This window comes from Rutidosis leptorrhynchoides, chromosome 3, assembly GCF_046630445.1.
Source record: "Rutidosis leptorrhynchoides isolate AG116_Rl617_1_P2 chromosome 3, CSIRO_AGI_Rlap_v1, whole genome shotgun sequence".
Lineage (NCBI taxonomy): Eukaryota > Viridiplantae > Streptophyta > Magnoliopsida > Asterales > Asteraceae > Rutidosis > Rutidosis leptorrhynchoides.
In genome coordinates, this window is record NC_092335.1 from 395484219 (window position 1) to 395500937 (window position 16719).

Sequence of the window (16719 nt, forward strand, 5' to 3'; positions counted from 1 at the left end):
TTCAAAAATTCGTCATGAGTTAAATTAGGTCTTGGAACCGAAATTACTTTACCGAAAAGAGGGGCGCATATTTTTGATAATATTTGATTGATTAAAGTGGGATAAAAAGACAAAAAGATTTTTAATTTTATTTTTACCATGTTTTTAAAATTAATATTTAAATCTTAAATTAATATTGTAAACTTTGTAAAAATAATATTTGTAAAATTGTAAATATTTGAAAAATTAATATAAGTTTGGTATGAATTTATAATATGAATTTTTAAATTAAGTTTGGTGTGAATTTTTAATTTTTAAAATATGAAATTTTAATTTTATGCATTTCAAATTTTAAGTTTGGTGTGAATTTTTAATATTAATTTTGAATATTATATTTAAGTTGTGTGAATTTAAAAACAAAAATTTACTTTATCTCATTAAGTTAAAAATATGATTTTTAAAATTCGTCGTAAGTTGAAGACTAGGTCTTTGAACCGAAATTGCTTTACTCGAGGGAGGGACGAGAACTTTTATTATCATTATTTTTAATCTTATTGAATTAAAGTATGCCAAAAACATTAAAAAAACCCAAAAATCTTAGCTTTTAAAACAATCGCTACAAAAAGAAAAATTTTAAAATTTTGTCGAGGGACGGACTAGGACATCAATCCGAAATGACCTCGTCCTAAATAACAAGGGAAACAAAATTTTAAAAATTAATTACTTAATTATTTTATAAGTTAAAGATTATATATAATAAAAAAAAAAAACCAAACTCCGCGACTCGCGGAGTTTGAAGGGGAAAACACCGCGAGTCGCGGAGGGACTAAAAATCAGAAAAAAATATAACCGCAGAACAGATCAGTCCCCAACCCACAAAAACTAAAAACCTGCGAAAATACTGCCGAAAATAAACGAAAAAAAACCCCCAAAATCACAATTTTTAACCGTTAATCACCAAATCTTTTACTAAAATCATGTTGAGAAGGATGCTATCAAGGAATTACTCAAGAAAAACGGTAAATTTCTACACCTAAACACCATTTAATCCGAAATTAGTGTTCTTGAGCAATTTTTTCCCCAATTTGATTTTGATGCTTTTTAGTGTAATTAGGCTTAAATTGTTTATGTATTATGCTTGTATAACCTAGATTGATGCTGTTTAACATGATTAGAAGCCTTAAACTTCAAATTTTGAGTAATCTAGGGTTTGTGTTCTTGAGCAAATTTGGGGCTTTTTGATATAAACAGGTTATGGCCGATTTTTGTCATGAATTGTTGCTAAATTAAGTAGTGTAACATGTTTAGGTAGTTAAATGATCCAAACTTTGAGCCTAAACATGATTTTGAGAATTAAAGTGGACTTTTTCAAGTCTAAAAATTCATGAACTTGATTTTTGAAAGATAATGCCATTTGAGACTTGTTTAATTGCTAGTAATGATTATTTTGACATGTTATTTGAGTTGAATGCTTATGAACTTGGCGAACATTTTCGTATATGCTTATTTGAAAAAGTGTAGATTTGATAAAAATGTGAAAATAAGCTTAAGTTTGATATAAATTGATCATGTCATTGTAATTATTTTAATTGATGATTTTGCTGACACTAATGCATATTTGGATGCACAAAAATTGTGTTTGATGTGTTTTGCAGACTGAAAGGGGTGAATCTTCATCCCAAGCTCGCAATGCTCCTGCTGAGAATGCGGAACAACAGGAGGTGGATAACTACTACAAGCAGGATATACCGCATCCAGTCATGACCTTTTCTGATATGCACTTGGAAGAGTTGCACCCGAACCTGAGATTTGACAGACTTTGGATAGATTATCCAAAATATCAAAGGGGTTTGCATACTCTTCATTCTAAGGTTATTGAGGTACCGAGGGTCATAGAATGGGGACCCTTAGAAGCTGTAGAATTGGCCGGGCCAATTAGGGAATTACTTGTACAGAGGTATGGTAATTCTACTTTTAATGACTGGGTAAGTTTATTCACCATGCGTAGACCTGTATATAAAGTATGGTGTGAAGAATTGTTGTGTAGTATAGAGTTGAATGATCGGGTAGCTAGTTTAACCGATCGTTCTTTTATTAGATTTTTGTTAGGCGGTTCGATGCGCCACATGTATTTACTAGACATGGCTCAGGCTTTACGTATATATACGCCTGAGGAGTTAGCATCTGCCGATTGTAGAGGGTTGATACTAAACGGTAGAAAGATAGATGAAAATTTTGATACACACGATGTGTGGAGTCAAATGACAAGCCATCACCGTTTCAAAGGGGGAAATTACTCTTATTTGGATATAGATAGAGCCGAATTAAGAGTGATTCATAGGTTTTTAGCTAATTCGATTACACAAAGGGGTAAAAACAAGGAAAAGGTAAATGAACAGGATTTGTTTTACCATATGTGTATTCGAGACCCACAAAGCGCTGTAAGTATACCGTATTGTGTGGGTTATTATTTATCAGCTATGGTTCGGGGGATGAGACCGCATAGCATAATAGGAGGTGGTATTTTTATTACTTTGATTGGTGAATATCTCGGTGTGGATATAAGTCGGGGGAGATTATTAGTAGAAGAACCAGAACCCCGAGATACTATAGGTTTAAATGTATACCATGGTGCGAAAGTTTTGAAGAGGCGAAATAACGCCGCAGTACCATACCATGGTAGACATCCACAGGTTGAGAGAAACCAACAGCAAGGTAATGTAGGAGGGGGGAATGAGATGCAAGAAATGCAAAGGTTTATAGCTTCTCAGGAGTACGAAAATGCTAGACAGAGAGCATTTGAAGATTGGCAAGTTCATCAGAACCAAATCATAGCTCATTGCCAACATATAGGTAGAAACTATATTCCTACACCGAAACCCATCTTCCCTCCCTGGTCTATAGAGATGCAACCACCGTATCCTACGTATAACCCTGCCGAAGCATTCTATAGCACCTATGGTTATGCCTGGAACCCCTATTGGTATCAATATCATCCCTAGTTTACTTATTATATTTTTTTTTATTTTGTAATTTGTAATGATTGATACGTTTAATACTTTTGTTAATATTGTAATAGTTTTTATAATTGTCTAACTTTTATTCTTAGATTTTAATAATTTTTGAATGTGGGGTAATATACCAAACTTCAAAAATATGTATATATGTTTGCAGTTTATCTTATGTACACAACAGGGTAAAACAACGCATTTTCAAAGACTGGCATTAAGTTCAGCAAAAGTAACTAATTTTGACGACAAGATGCAAAATATATGTGAAATAACAACAAGACGGAATGAACAAATGATGTGCACCATTTATCATTCAGCAAACAAACGCCAATATATTTGGAAACTTTGGTAAAAATTTAATCATTTTCACAAAAATCACCCTCAATAATTTAAATTGTTACTGATTTCTTGCAAATGAGGGCATTGCAAGATCTTAAGTGTGGGAAGGGGTTAAATTCTTTCGGATTTTAAAATTTTTACTTTATACACTTGGTTACCATTAAAAATACTAGTAAAGTAGTAGTTGTATTAGAATCTAGTGCTCTCTGATAATAAAGAACAGCCCTAGTCTTATATACGGACTACCCAAATCTAGTAAAATTTTTCAAAATTTTCAATTAAATGAACTCAAAATCATGTTTATACATATTTATGAACGATAAAACTAGGTTTTAACACCGAAATTATTGTTACCTCAAAAAGGACATAAATTGAGAAACAAACCAAAATGTTAAAATTCATTTAAAATGGAATAGAGGACGATAAAAAGGAAAATAAAAGCCAAGTGTGGGAAAATTTACCAAGTTATCTTAAACATATGTCACATATATCTATAACAAATAACTGAAAATACTTTTGCTTTGGACTAAACTAAACTGTTTTACCCGATGAAAGAAAAGAAAGATGGATCTACACGATGAATCAATTCCATCATTAAAAGGAAGTAAAGTCTTCCGAAAAAGACACGTGCTTCTTGATTTAGGTCATGAAGTTGTCGTCCAGACCAGCTGTAGGTTGACGAAAAATCCAGAAAAGTCATCACTAAAATCAGCAGGAAATCCACGGACCTCAGCATTAAACAGGGTCGCCAAGTGGTCAGATTTATCCTAACCATGAGAAGGATTTATCTCGTACAATGGGGGGGGCACCATGCAAATTAGCTTGATAAGACTAATGAATCAGATCCCCAGAAAGGATAATCTCCTTAAAAGATCAAAAATCAGCTTTTAAGCCTGATATTACTCAATCCTTGAGATTGACCTTAAAGATTGAGAATTACAAACTCAAGGAATTCAATGATATCTAAACTCGAGCTTGAACGAGAAAATATTTTGATCAAAAATTACAAACCGATTTGTTTTCTGAAAACCCTATTTTCAATGCGTTCATTACCATTGAACGTAAAATCCTAGGAATTCACCTGGAATTCATTAGGTCATCTGAACCAAATCGGGTGTCAACCGTAAGAACGGTGGTTGCATAGCATGGTCAAAGACAGGACCTTTTGCCAGACCGAAAAATTATAAGGGTGAGCTTTACTATTACTCCTACAAAGGATAGTAATTGCGTCCGACACGTTATAGACCATAATTAAAGAGCAAGTCAGGGGACATTGCCTTAACAGTTGCTTGTTCAACGCTTTCCTTTACAACCGGACGGTAGTTTGCCGATAGGTAATATACGGGACAAGTAAACTGGATGTGTTGCTTTCCAAATACAAGGTTAGCAAGTGGGTGACACAAAACCATAAGTTTTGAGCTAAAGTTTTCAAATCTGAAACCCACCAAACCCACAAAAATATTTTGCAAACACCGGTAAAGGGTTATTCCGGAAAACTTATCTAGGGTAAAAACTAGATTTAATTTTTAAAAGATCAAATGTTTTCATAAAGATCCAATTTCCTTAATGGATCTAAATTTTTATAGTCATGTGGGACTGTAAACCATATCGTTACTACCATTGTTTATACCGCCATATAGAAATCACTGATGTACAAAGTGTGAAGAATAAAGAAGTGATTCTAGTATTTCAAGACGATATTGCTTGAGGACAAGCAACGCTCAAGTGTGGGAATATTTGATAATGCTAAAAACGAACATATATTTCATAGCATTATTTCTCAAGAAAGACAAGCTTTTAGTTGCAATTGTTCTATTTAAAAGTGATATTCGTTTAAATAATAAAAGGTGAAGACAAAAGACAGATTCGACGAATTGAAGACGCAAACGACCAAAAAGCTCAAAAGTACAAAAGACAATCAAAGAGGTTCCAATTATTGATAAGAAACGTCTCGAAATTACAAGAGTACAAGATTCAAAACGCAAAGTACAAAATATAAAATTGTACGCAAGGACGTTCGAAAATCCGGAACCGGGACATGAGTCAACTCTCAACGCTCGACGCAACGGACTAAAAATTACAAATCAACTATGCACATAAATATAATATAATATTTAAATAATTCTTATAATTATTTAATATATTATATTTATTTAAAACCGTCGGTAAACAAAGAGTCAAACTCCTCTGAGCTGTAATTTCAAACTCCGCGACTCGCGGAGTTTGAAGGCAAAATTGGCCGCGAGTCGCGGACCCCCAAAACGAGAAACTGCGTATAAAGCCAACCGAATTCTGAGCATTTTTCATCATCTTTTTTCTCCTCATTCATACGTAAAAAATATATATATATATATTTATAATTTATATTTTAATTTTAATTATAATTCTAATAATAAGGGTATGTTAGCGAATGTTGTAAGGGTGTAAGTCGAAATTCTGTCCGTGTAACGCTACGCTATTTTTAATCATTGTAAGTTATGTTCAACCTTTTTACATTAATGTCTCGTAGCTAAGTTATTATTATGCTTATTTAATCCGAAGTAATCATGATGTTGGGCTAATTACTAAAATTGGGTAATTGGGCTTTGTACCATAATTGGGGTTTGGACAAAAGAACGACACTTGTGGAAATTAGACTATGGGCTATTAATGGGTTTTATATTAACTAAACAATACCTTGTTAATTTAATATACAAACTTATAATTCGACGTATTTATATATAACCACATACGCTTGACTGGGTACGGTGGGCGGGATATCTATAAATACCAATAATTATTCATTTTACCGGATACGGAACTGGATTAATAGTTAATAGACTTGTTGAAACAGGGGTGAATTACATTCAAGGGTAATTGGTGTAATTGTTAACAAAGTAGTAAAACCTTGGTTTACACGCAGTCGATAACCTGGTGTATTCATTAAACAAAGTATTAAAACCTTGTTACAATTCGAATCCCCAATTAGTTGGAATATTTGACTTCGGGAATAAGAATAATTTGACGAAGGCTTTCGCTCTTTATATTTATGACTGATGGACTATTATGGACAAATCCGTATGGACATATTAAATAATCCAGGACAAAGGACAATTAACCCATGGGCATAAAACTAAAATCAACACGTCAAACATCATGATTACGGAAGTTTAAATAAGCATAATTCTTTTATTTCATATTTAATTTCCTTTATTTTATATTTAATTGCACTTCTAATTATCGCACTTTTATTTATTGTTATTTAATCGCACTTTTAATTATCGTACTTTTTAATTATCGCAATTTTATTTTATCGCACTTTTATTTATTGCAATTTCATTATCGTTATTTATTTTACGCTTTAAATTAAGTCTTTTATTTATTTAATATTTTACATTAGGTTTTAACTGCGACTAAAGTTTTAAAATCGACAAACCGGTCATTAAACGGTAAAAACCCCCTTTATAATAATAATATTACTTATATATATATATATATTTGTATTTTTATAAAAGTAAACCAATATAGCGTTGAGCTTTGTTTAAAAAAGATTCCCTGTGGAACGAACCGGACTTACTAAAAACTACACTACTGTACGATTAGGTACACTGCCTATAAGTGTTGTAGCAAGGTTTAAGTATATCCGTTCTATAAATAAATAAATATCTTGTGTAAAATTGTATCGTATTTAATAGTATTTCCTGCTAAAATTTAATAGTATTTTATACCCCTTAGCTTTGACATCAAGTATATTGATGAGCCGATTGCTATACTCGATGAGAAGGTCAAACGGTTGAGGAATAACGAGGTGAGAACTTATAAAGTTTAATGGCGTCGTAGTATAGGTTCTGAGTTTACTTGGGAGCCCGAAGAGTTTGTGTTAGTTTATCTTCCCTCTTGTCATGCGGCTTGGATCGCGAGGACGCGCTCCGATTCAAGTGGGGGAGAGTTGTAAGACCCTAATAATAATTGTACAGCAGTGTAATTATGGTACATGAAGTGTGGGTGACTTTGTATATTAAAACAGAGGTCAGAGAGTGATCTGGGCTGGGTGGGCTCAGCGCACACATAGGGGTGCGCGTGGCGCACTCCTCACTGTAGCCGGGTTCTGCTTGTTTTAATTAGATATTTTGATGGGCTTTTTGGTAATTTCACTTGTGGACGAGTTGGAGGCCAGTAGGTCAGATCTTGGGGTGTCATTCACTCCATTTCCAACAACCTCATCCTATCCATTTCAATTTTAGAGAGAGAGAGTGTGAGATTCTTGTGTGAGAAAGCTCAAGCAAAGGAAGAAGGAGCTAGTTTTGAGTCTTAGCTCGAGTTATAAAGTTGTTCATCTCCTCTCTAGCTACGTTTTGGTTGTAGTGGTATGTTCTAACTTTAATTTCCTTACTTTGATTTTGTGTAAGGGTTAGGGTTTGGGTAAATGGTGAACATAAAACCCATGTTTGGCGATTTTGGGTGTTCTTGGGTAAGATTGAGTCATGTAGACTCAATAGTAACTAACCTAGGGTTTTAAAGTATTAATTGGGGTGTATGAACATAAATTGGTTAGCAAATTACTAGCACATCTAAATGTTTAGTAAATGGGTGTTAGGAGGGTTTGTGGAAGACCCGAAATGGGTGTGTTGACATTAAAGTGATTAAATGAGTAATTGTTGACCTAGTTGGGCAAGATGGGTGTGAAATGTCATAAGTTTGTGTAAGACGGTGTTGTTAGACCTTAATCACTAGCTTTTAGTGATTGATGACGGGTCTTGACCTTAAATGACGGTTTTGGTAAATGGGGCATTTAAGGCAATTAAGTCATTGAATGTACATGTCTAAATTGTTGGCATTTAGTCCAACTAGTTTGTGTGTTAATGGAGTACTTATTATATTAGGTACTTTGCTTGCGGAGTTATAAAATCGTCACCAAATTGTTAAGGTGAGTGGAGTAATTATACATGTATGTATATGGTGTATTTATTTGTATGCTATGGTATGACCCACGGAGCCGGGAGTGCCGTAGTATGTGTGAGTGTACTATGATGTGAACTACGGAGCCGGTAGCATCAAAGTGTGAACCACGGAGTCGGTAGCACTATAAAAATGAGATGTGAACCACGGAGCCGGTAGCATCAAAGTGTGAACCACGGAGCCGGTAGCACTATAAAAATTAGGTGTGAACCACGGAGCCGGTAGCACCGAAGTGTGAACCACGGAGCCGGTAGCACTATAAAAGAGTATGACTCGAATGCGTAGTGACGTGAACCACGGAGCCGGTAGCGTCATAGCATTACGTATGGTGTGAACCACGGAGCCGGTAGCACCATGACGTGTGTATGGTTAACCATATAGCTTGTGTATGTGTTGTTGTATAGCATAATATATTATTTTGGTGAATATGCTAATGATTATGCTAGTTGCGGTATTTGGAGGTATTTAGCTTGTACTCGGAGTTTGTATGCTAATTGTTGTTACTAGCGAATATTACGGTGTATGTAAGTGCATGCAAGTAGGTATATTATATATGTATATGTATAATTATTGCATTCACTAAGCTTTGCTTACCCTCTCGTTGTTTATCTTTTTATAGGCTCCGGCGTTGACAAGGGTAAGGGCATTCGATTGGATTAGAGATCCTGCTTGTTGTTTAGGGGACGCTTTTGGGATGTGATAGCTTTTGGAGTTTGACCGAGACTTGGGTAGTTTAACCTCAAACACCATGCTCATAGTGTCGTTTGAAAATTAAACTAATGTGGTCGAAAATCATGATTTGTACGAAACTCGTAAAACGGTTGATGTGGACCCCGTTTTGTAAAACTCATTTTATGTTTGAATCGTATGAGTTTTTCATATTAGAACATGTTGTGAAAAGCGTTTCGTCTAATTATGTCGGGAAGTGAGAGATCATTATTTGAAAATTTGCAAAACCGGACAGAACTGATTTGGGGTCTGTGCGCGCCGCGCACCCTGTGGTGGTGTGCGTGGCGCACTCCACTGTTATAAAAAAAAAAATTGTTTCGCGTAATCGGTTGGTTATTGATTTGGGTTGTTACAATAACGAGTACAACTAATGACATACATTGTTGATATTAGTGGAGTTAGAAACGAAATGTACATAACTACGATAAATTTTAATTTAATGATTTTATATACATATACATATACACTAAAACGCAACATATTACGTATAAGGCTGGTTATATCGCAGCGTCAAAAAGCCTTCGTCAGATGAGCTGGGGAAGTGGAAGTTGACGAAAGGTGACGACTTTAAAGCAGCGTCAGAAATTGACTAACGCCTCCGTCAGTTATAAAAGTAACGGACGGGTCAAGCCAAAAGTAGCCAATGGATGATTTTTTTAATTTAATATTAATATATTTTTGTAATTAATTTATTATTTTCCTTTCAATTTTCAATCAGATTTTACCACATCACCTTACCAATATTTGACACAAGAACTTGACTTTTTTGGGTTAATGAATGTCAAATAAAGTCAAATCAAAAATCCACTTTATCATCAAAAAGTACATAATTTGACTACACCACAGTAAGAATTAGGAATAGTCTAAATGCTACTCAATGTTTATAACAAGCATGTGGTCAATCGGGCGTTGCCGCGACCACCTGCCTGGATCATGATGGTACTGGAATCCTTTCACGACTACAAAACAATACACTATGAACACTAAAATTATATGAAGACTAAAATACGATTATCATATCTACTATTATATTAGTCTCCAATGGTACTTTACAAAATGTTTACATAACAATATAAACCAAAAAACATAGAAACATAAAATATGTAACTGAATGCAAACTCTTTGGTAAATAAGGTTAAAAAAATAGTTGACATCTTATAGTTTTGTTCTATCAGCTGACTCCGTACGTCCATCCATCCTGTTGCTTCAAGCTACAAATCTTATCGTCAAACGCGTTATATGTTAACAAAAGTAATTATTCAACTATTTATGAAAGGCAGCCACCGGTGAAGAACAAAAAGGAACAACCATCATAAATTATAAACTAACATTAAACATACAACAAAAATGGTATATATTAAAGAACATCAACCAAGGCGTAGCTTCGGAAATGAATGTCCCGTACCGACATATAGCTAACTCCAAATATAACAGCGCTACTATCAAATTACTGATCGTAAGTAGCTGCAAATGTAGGGACACACAATGCTTTTGCTTAACAAATTAAAAATGTAATATTAACACATAGCTAACTTAGACAAAAGATGTTAATATTAAGTTGGCCACAAATGAAATACGAACAGTTCTTATTATCAATTCACACTTATATATTTATCATGTACGTGGTATGCATTATATGTTCTTATTATATCAATTCTCACTTGTCCTATTTATCATGTGAAGAGTACTATACATATCCATTTGCACATATAATGCATACCATGTCCTACTCGTTGAATTCCACTTATGTATAACCTGATCAAGAAAAGCAACAAATTTTATTAAGGAATTATATCAAACGTGCTGTATAAATTTATAAGATTAAAACCTATATGATATTACCAACTAAATTAAAATGCCCTACTAATATGGCCATATAAACGGAACAGACCCTAAAAAATATATGGTCACAAAAAGATTATGTTGCACAATATAAAAGAGTATACAAGCACGATACACAACATGTACTGCTTTGAATTGACAAAAAATGGTGTATACCTTCAAGCTGAGGACGGGAAGACACCTTGCAACCTCGGATAACAGGCGCTGACTTTCACCCGTGGTGGTGCCCAGTATGTCTTTGGGCGAAACGGAACAGCAGCTGTTTGTTAGACCTTTAGATATCAGAAAACAAAGCTATTAAAAAAGATACCAAAAGTATACAAAACAATCACATTTCGTGCAGACAACGCACGGGTATAAAATGAATGAAATTCATAGCACAACGCAAGTCATGACCACCAACGTACACAAACACACAAAAAACACAACTACACTCAAAATTATCTGAATGATTTATAATATCCATTCAAAGTAACCAAAACTCTACAAAATCCAAAGCATCAATGATCAATGATAAAACATGAGAATAACTTAATAACTATACTTGTTGAAATCATTCCCATTTACCAAATAGTTGCTTGTTATTTAGTTATAGCCCGTTGCTCTTAGAAAAATGGGTTGAAATAGCCATGTAAATAAAATAGTACTAACACATACCATTATGAGGGTTCTTGTGATGTTATTCCAAGGATACTACATTATATATAAACATGTAAAATAAATTTCAAACAGAACGAACTTTGTAGTTTATACCTCAGCAATAGCTTGTTGACACGATTTGGTCTCCACACGCCTTAGCCTCCACGACCTTAACAGATTAACACCTCAAATACCTCCACATAATGCACCTCACCCGCCCTAAGAACCCTAATAACCTCCCCATGGTAAACATTCACAGCCAGAGCAAATTAAGCCCCAAAAACCTCCTCATGCTCCATGGTGCACCTCAACAGCCTTCACACACCTCAGCCTCCAAAACCTTAGAAAAATGATGTAGATACTTGGCAGATAGTAAAGTAAAACCACATTAAGATGGAATCGTACATATCATCAATATCAATAACCACACTTTGCTAAGTTAAAAATCAAAATTGTTGATCAAATTATTATAAAAAATTGCATAGCACAGACTTACAAATTAGCACTTTTTTTAAATTATCATAAGATAAAATATTACAGTAGTAGTAATAGTAATTAAAATTAAAAGTGAAAGGAAAAAAGTGTTAACCAATTATTTTCACTGCTAGTATAAGCAAAGTTTGAAGATTTACAGCTCAGAGTTACCGCCCTTCCGTTTTTGACCACCGATGCTCTGTTCTGCTCTACTCTGTCACCGACGATTACTCTGAATTGAAAAGGGTAAAGGAAATTAAACCCTAATATTTGGGTGTGGTGGTTGCGACGGAGTGGATAGCAAGAGACGAACACGACGGTGGTTACGCGGGGGATGACGGCGGCGAAGAATGCCACCTGAGACCTAGGCGATGGTGGTTGTGGCGGTGACACTGACGTCGAGAATTACTCAATTAAATACATGAAAATTGACTCTTTTTCAATTGCTATATGTGAATCTTCAAAATTTAGACTCAATAGATTCACCATAAGTAAAAATTCTGAAGCAACCACTTTACCTAACTCGAGGACAACCCTTAACAGCAAAAATAAAAAATAAAGATAAAAACTTGCAAAGCAAAATATAAACAGTATAAATTTTTTTTGTTTTATGCATATACTAACAATATAAAAGTAATTTTAACTGATCAATAACTCGTGATAAAAGTTATTATCAAATAAAGACGCTCCTAATTAAGACTCCTAATTATTCGAAAAATTAATCAGGTGATCAATCGAACTACAAAGGATAATCATCAAAACCTAATTACCTGACGACGAAGCTTGGTGATGGAGAAGCTTCTGGGATGATCTGATGGAGTAAATAAGTAGGGTGGTGCAATATTATAAATTAGAAGATGAAAGCGGGAAGAGAGGTGACGGTGTAGCGTCAAGGCCTCAAGGGAAGTCGGAGCAGATGGGAAGAAGATTCAGGAATTGTGGGGAAAATAACCTTTTTTGGTTATAAAATTGGCAGATGTAGTTGACTGGAATTAAAAGGCCTAGTTACTGTTACTGTTGAGGAGTTACTGTCGTTGAACAGTGCTTAAAATTTGCTCAAATGTAATGTAATATGTATAATATTGACTCACAAAAGTTAAAAACCAGAAAATATATGCTAAGGTGTGTACATTTTATAAAAGGGGATGATTTTAACACACACTTTTTTTATCCTCACACACCAATTTAAAAAAATGAGGTATTATTAGAAGAGTAAAACGTTAAAATAGGTGTGTGAGGATCAAAAAAGAGTGCGTTAGAATCATCCCCCAAAAATGTTTATATCTTTAATTAATGAATGTGTACATGTAAATATAAAATATAAATAGCATTCTATACCTATTTTCCAAAACTACACTGATTTTGTAATCTACACCGACATTCAAATTTGAATTTGTTAATATCATGTAAAAATCTCAATAATTATAAATTTTCTAAAAAAATTGCAATTTTAAACTTTTCGTAATTTTCATTTGAACCTTTGGCTCAATCGATATTCATAGAGTTATTTTTTTTACAAAACATTAATAACTGGTAACACTAATCGATCCACCAAAATTTTGAAAGTGTAACGCTATTAGTTTCTCTGGCATAGAAATTAAACTTTTGTTCATCTAGCTTTCTTCATTGTTCAAATTGGATTACTACACTAACAAATTGGATGTGAATTCATCAGGTATCGGAGATTATTATAAGGTACGAGTGAAACAAGAACACTTATAAAGACTATTTTGAAAGGATTCATGCGTACAAAAACTCCAGACAAAACAATTTTTTTGGCTAAGTTGTTTTTGCATTTATGTATTCAAACTTAAGTACAAACATTTTTTTTTTTTTTTTTTTTTTGAAAAGCAATATATATTATATACGAATTATATATAGTTACAATATAGTTCACGAAACCTACCACGATATATACAAGTGAAATCAAGGTTGTCTACTTATACTACAAACTCGTTTGCAAATCTAGTTTGGCATGTTGGCCCAGCGTTTACCCCGGATCGAAGTTAAGAGGTGATACAAGATTGATTGGGTCAAGAAGCCATGTGAGCCAATCTTTGTGAAGTTTTCTCGAACGGTTACCGATCCACTCGAAGGTTTTGACTTGGATCTCGCTTATGATTTTTGCCGAACACCAGGAGTCATCGTTGAACACTTTTTGGTTCCTATTTTTCCATAGCATATATGATGTCGTCCACATGATTGCTTGCCAGGTTTTCCAGGATCGCGTTGGTAGGCTGCTGTAGTTTGTGCTTGCAAGTGCCATTTTCAAATCGAACCCAGGTGGAATGTTGATCTTCCACCATTTGTGAATTCCTGTCCAAACTTCATTGGAAAGTTTACACGATAATAAGGCGTGGTCAATTGATTCGGGGGTGTCCTTACAGATTGGACAAAGTAATGAACCCTAATCAATACCCCGCTTTGCTAGTTCCACTTTCACCGCTATTCTACCTTTTAGGACCCGCCATACAAAGATTCCAACTTTTTGTGGGATCAAATTGTTGCGAATTGTTGCATCGCCCACGTTTGTTCTTGGAAGAATGATGCTGTCGATTTTGTTTGCCATAGCCTTTGAGGAGTACACGTTGCGACTGTCGAGAGAACACTTCCATGAGGATTGACCCGAACCAATCGAACCATGTTGAGAGATCAGATTTGTGATTGCTTCTACTTCCTCGTTTAGTCTGCCCGTGAGTTGTCTGCACCACGACCATCGAAAGGCCCAAATCCCGTCTGTTTTTGAAACCCTGTCAGCTACGGTACACGTTTGATTGGAATCAAGTCTGAATAGTCGAGGGAACCGTAGCCTAAGTAAGCTGTTACCGACCCATTGCTCATCCCAGAAACTAATGTCATCGCCTGACCCAATATCATGTGTAAAGATGTCTTCAAGGTTGATGCCGTTCTTGAGGAAATCGTGACCCAGATTGATGATGTTTCTCCATGTTGTGACCTGTCTCGAAACAATATTCTGATTAGAAGTACCCAGCCCCCCGTCCCTCCCGTAAATACTCTTAATAACATTGACCCAAAGTGAGTTGCTTTCGGTGCGGAAACGCCACCACCATTTCCCCAAAAGTGCCCAATTTTTGGATTTGAGAGAACAAATATTAAGCCCGCCCTCGTTGTAAGGTAATAGTATAGTATCCCATTTCACCCAAGAAAGTTTAGTATCAATCCCCGACCCGCCCCAAAAAAACTTACGGCGCATATTCTCGAGAAGATGGACGACCGATGAGGGTGCACGAAACAACGAGAAGAAATAACGAGGAAAACTACTAAGGAAGACTACTAAACATTTTTTCTTTTTGAAAATGTCTCGTATAAAATAGTAGTAAAATATATCTTTAAAGGCTAAAGCATATAAAGAATCTGAAAATTTCCAGTGAAGCTAGAACCTAGCATAGTAGCATATGTAATAGATCTTAGTTAGACCATTCCCAACCGTGACTGTGACGTCACAGGCTTTGACACTTTTTGGTTAAAAAGTGCAATCTGACTGTAATTTGACAATGTCAATTTCTGACATTTTATAACCGTGTGTGTCAGTTTTTTGTGTTAAATATTGGGTAAGGTAAATAGTATGACGCCCCGTACAAAACCATCGTATACGGATCATCAACAACGGGATCATCACAAGGTCAAACACTATATGCTGTTTGAAAACTGATTTGCATTCATTAAAAAGATAACGTTTTACAAAGATAACATGTCATAAGACTTATTACTGAAATGTCCCGTTCATATTGATTATAAACGTTCCATATTAATTGATTTCGTTGCGAGGTTTTGACCTCTATATGAGACGTTTTTCAAAGACTGCATTCATTTTTAAAACAACCATAACCTTTATTTTATCAATAAAGGTTTTAAAAACATTACGTAGATTATCAAATAATGATAATCTAAAATATATTGTTTACACACGACCATTACATAATGGTTTACAATAGAAATATATTACATCGACATATGTTTCTTGAATGCAGTTTTTACACAATATCATACAAACATGGACTCCAAATCTTGTCCTTATTTTAGTATGCAACATCGGAAGCTCTTAGTATTCACCTGAGAATAAACATGCTTTAAACGTCAACAAAAATGTTGGTGAGTTATAGGTTTAACCTATATATATCAAATTGTAACAATAGACCACAAGATTTCATATTTCAATACACATCTCATACATAGAGATAAAAATTCATTCAAATGGTGAACACCTGGTAACCGACATTAACAAGATGCATATATATATGAATATCCCCATCATTCCGGGACACCCTTCGAATATGATATAAATTTCGAAGTACTAAAGCATCCGGTACTTTGGATGGGGTTTGTTAGGCCCAATAGATCTATCTTTAGGATTCGCGTCAATTAGGGTGTCTGTTCCCTAATTCTTAGATTACCAGACTTAATAAAAAGGGGCATATTCGATTTTGATAATTCAACCATAGAATGTAGTTTCACGTACTTGTGTCTATTTTGTAAATCATTTATAAAACCTGCATGTATTCTCATCCCAAAAATATTAGATTTTAAAAGTGGGACTATAACTCACTTTCACAGATTTTTACTTCGTCGGGAAGTAAGACTTGGCCACTGGTCGATTCACGAACCTATAACAAATATGTACATATATATCAAAGTATATTCAAAATATATTTACAACACTTTTAATATATTTTGATGTTTTAAGTTTATTAAGTCAGCTGTCCTCGTTAGTAACCTACAACTAGTTGTCCAACGTTAGATGTACAGA

The 16719-nt window shown here is 34.5% G+C and overlaps 1 long non-coding RNA gene across 4 annotated transcripts; it reads right to left on the bottom strand.

The window, feature by feature from the left end:
* Window positions 1-10283: 10283 nt before the first annotated feature.
* On the bottom strand, window positions 10284-12924 carry LOC139897705 (uncharacterized). 4 transcript variants are annotated; one of them, XR_011776748.1, is made up of 4 exons: window positions 12722-12924; window positions 12067-12183; window positions 11592-11817; window positions 10284-11110 (listed from the first exon to the last, which is right to left on the bottom strand). It is a non-coding gene; the product is annotated as an uncharacterized lncRNA (long non-coding RNA). The 4 variants fall into 4 exon arrangements; XR_011776749.1 differs by having other exon boundaries at window positions 11592-11838; XR_011776747.1 differs by having other exon boundaries at window positions 10284-10751; window positions 10995-11110; window positions 11592-12183.
* Window positions 12925-16719: the final 3795 nt, after the last annotated feature.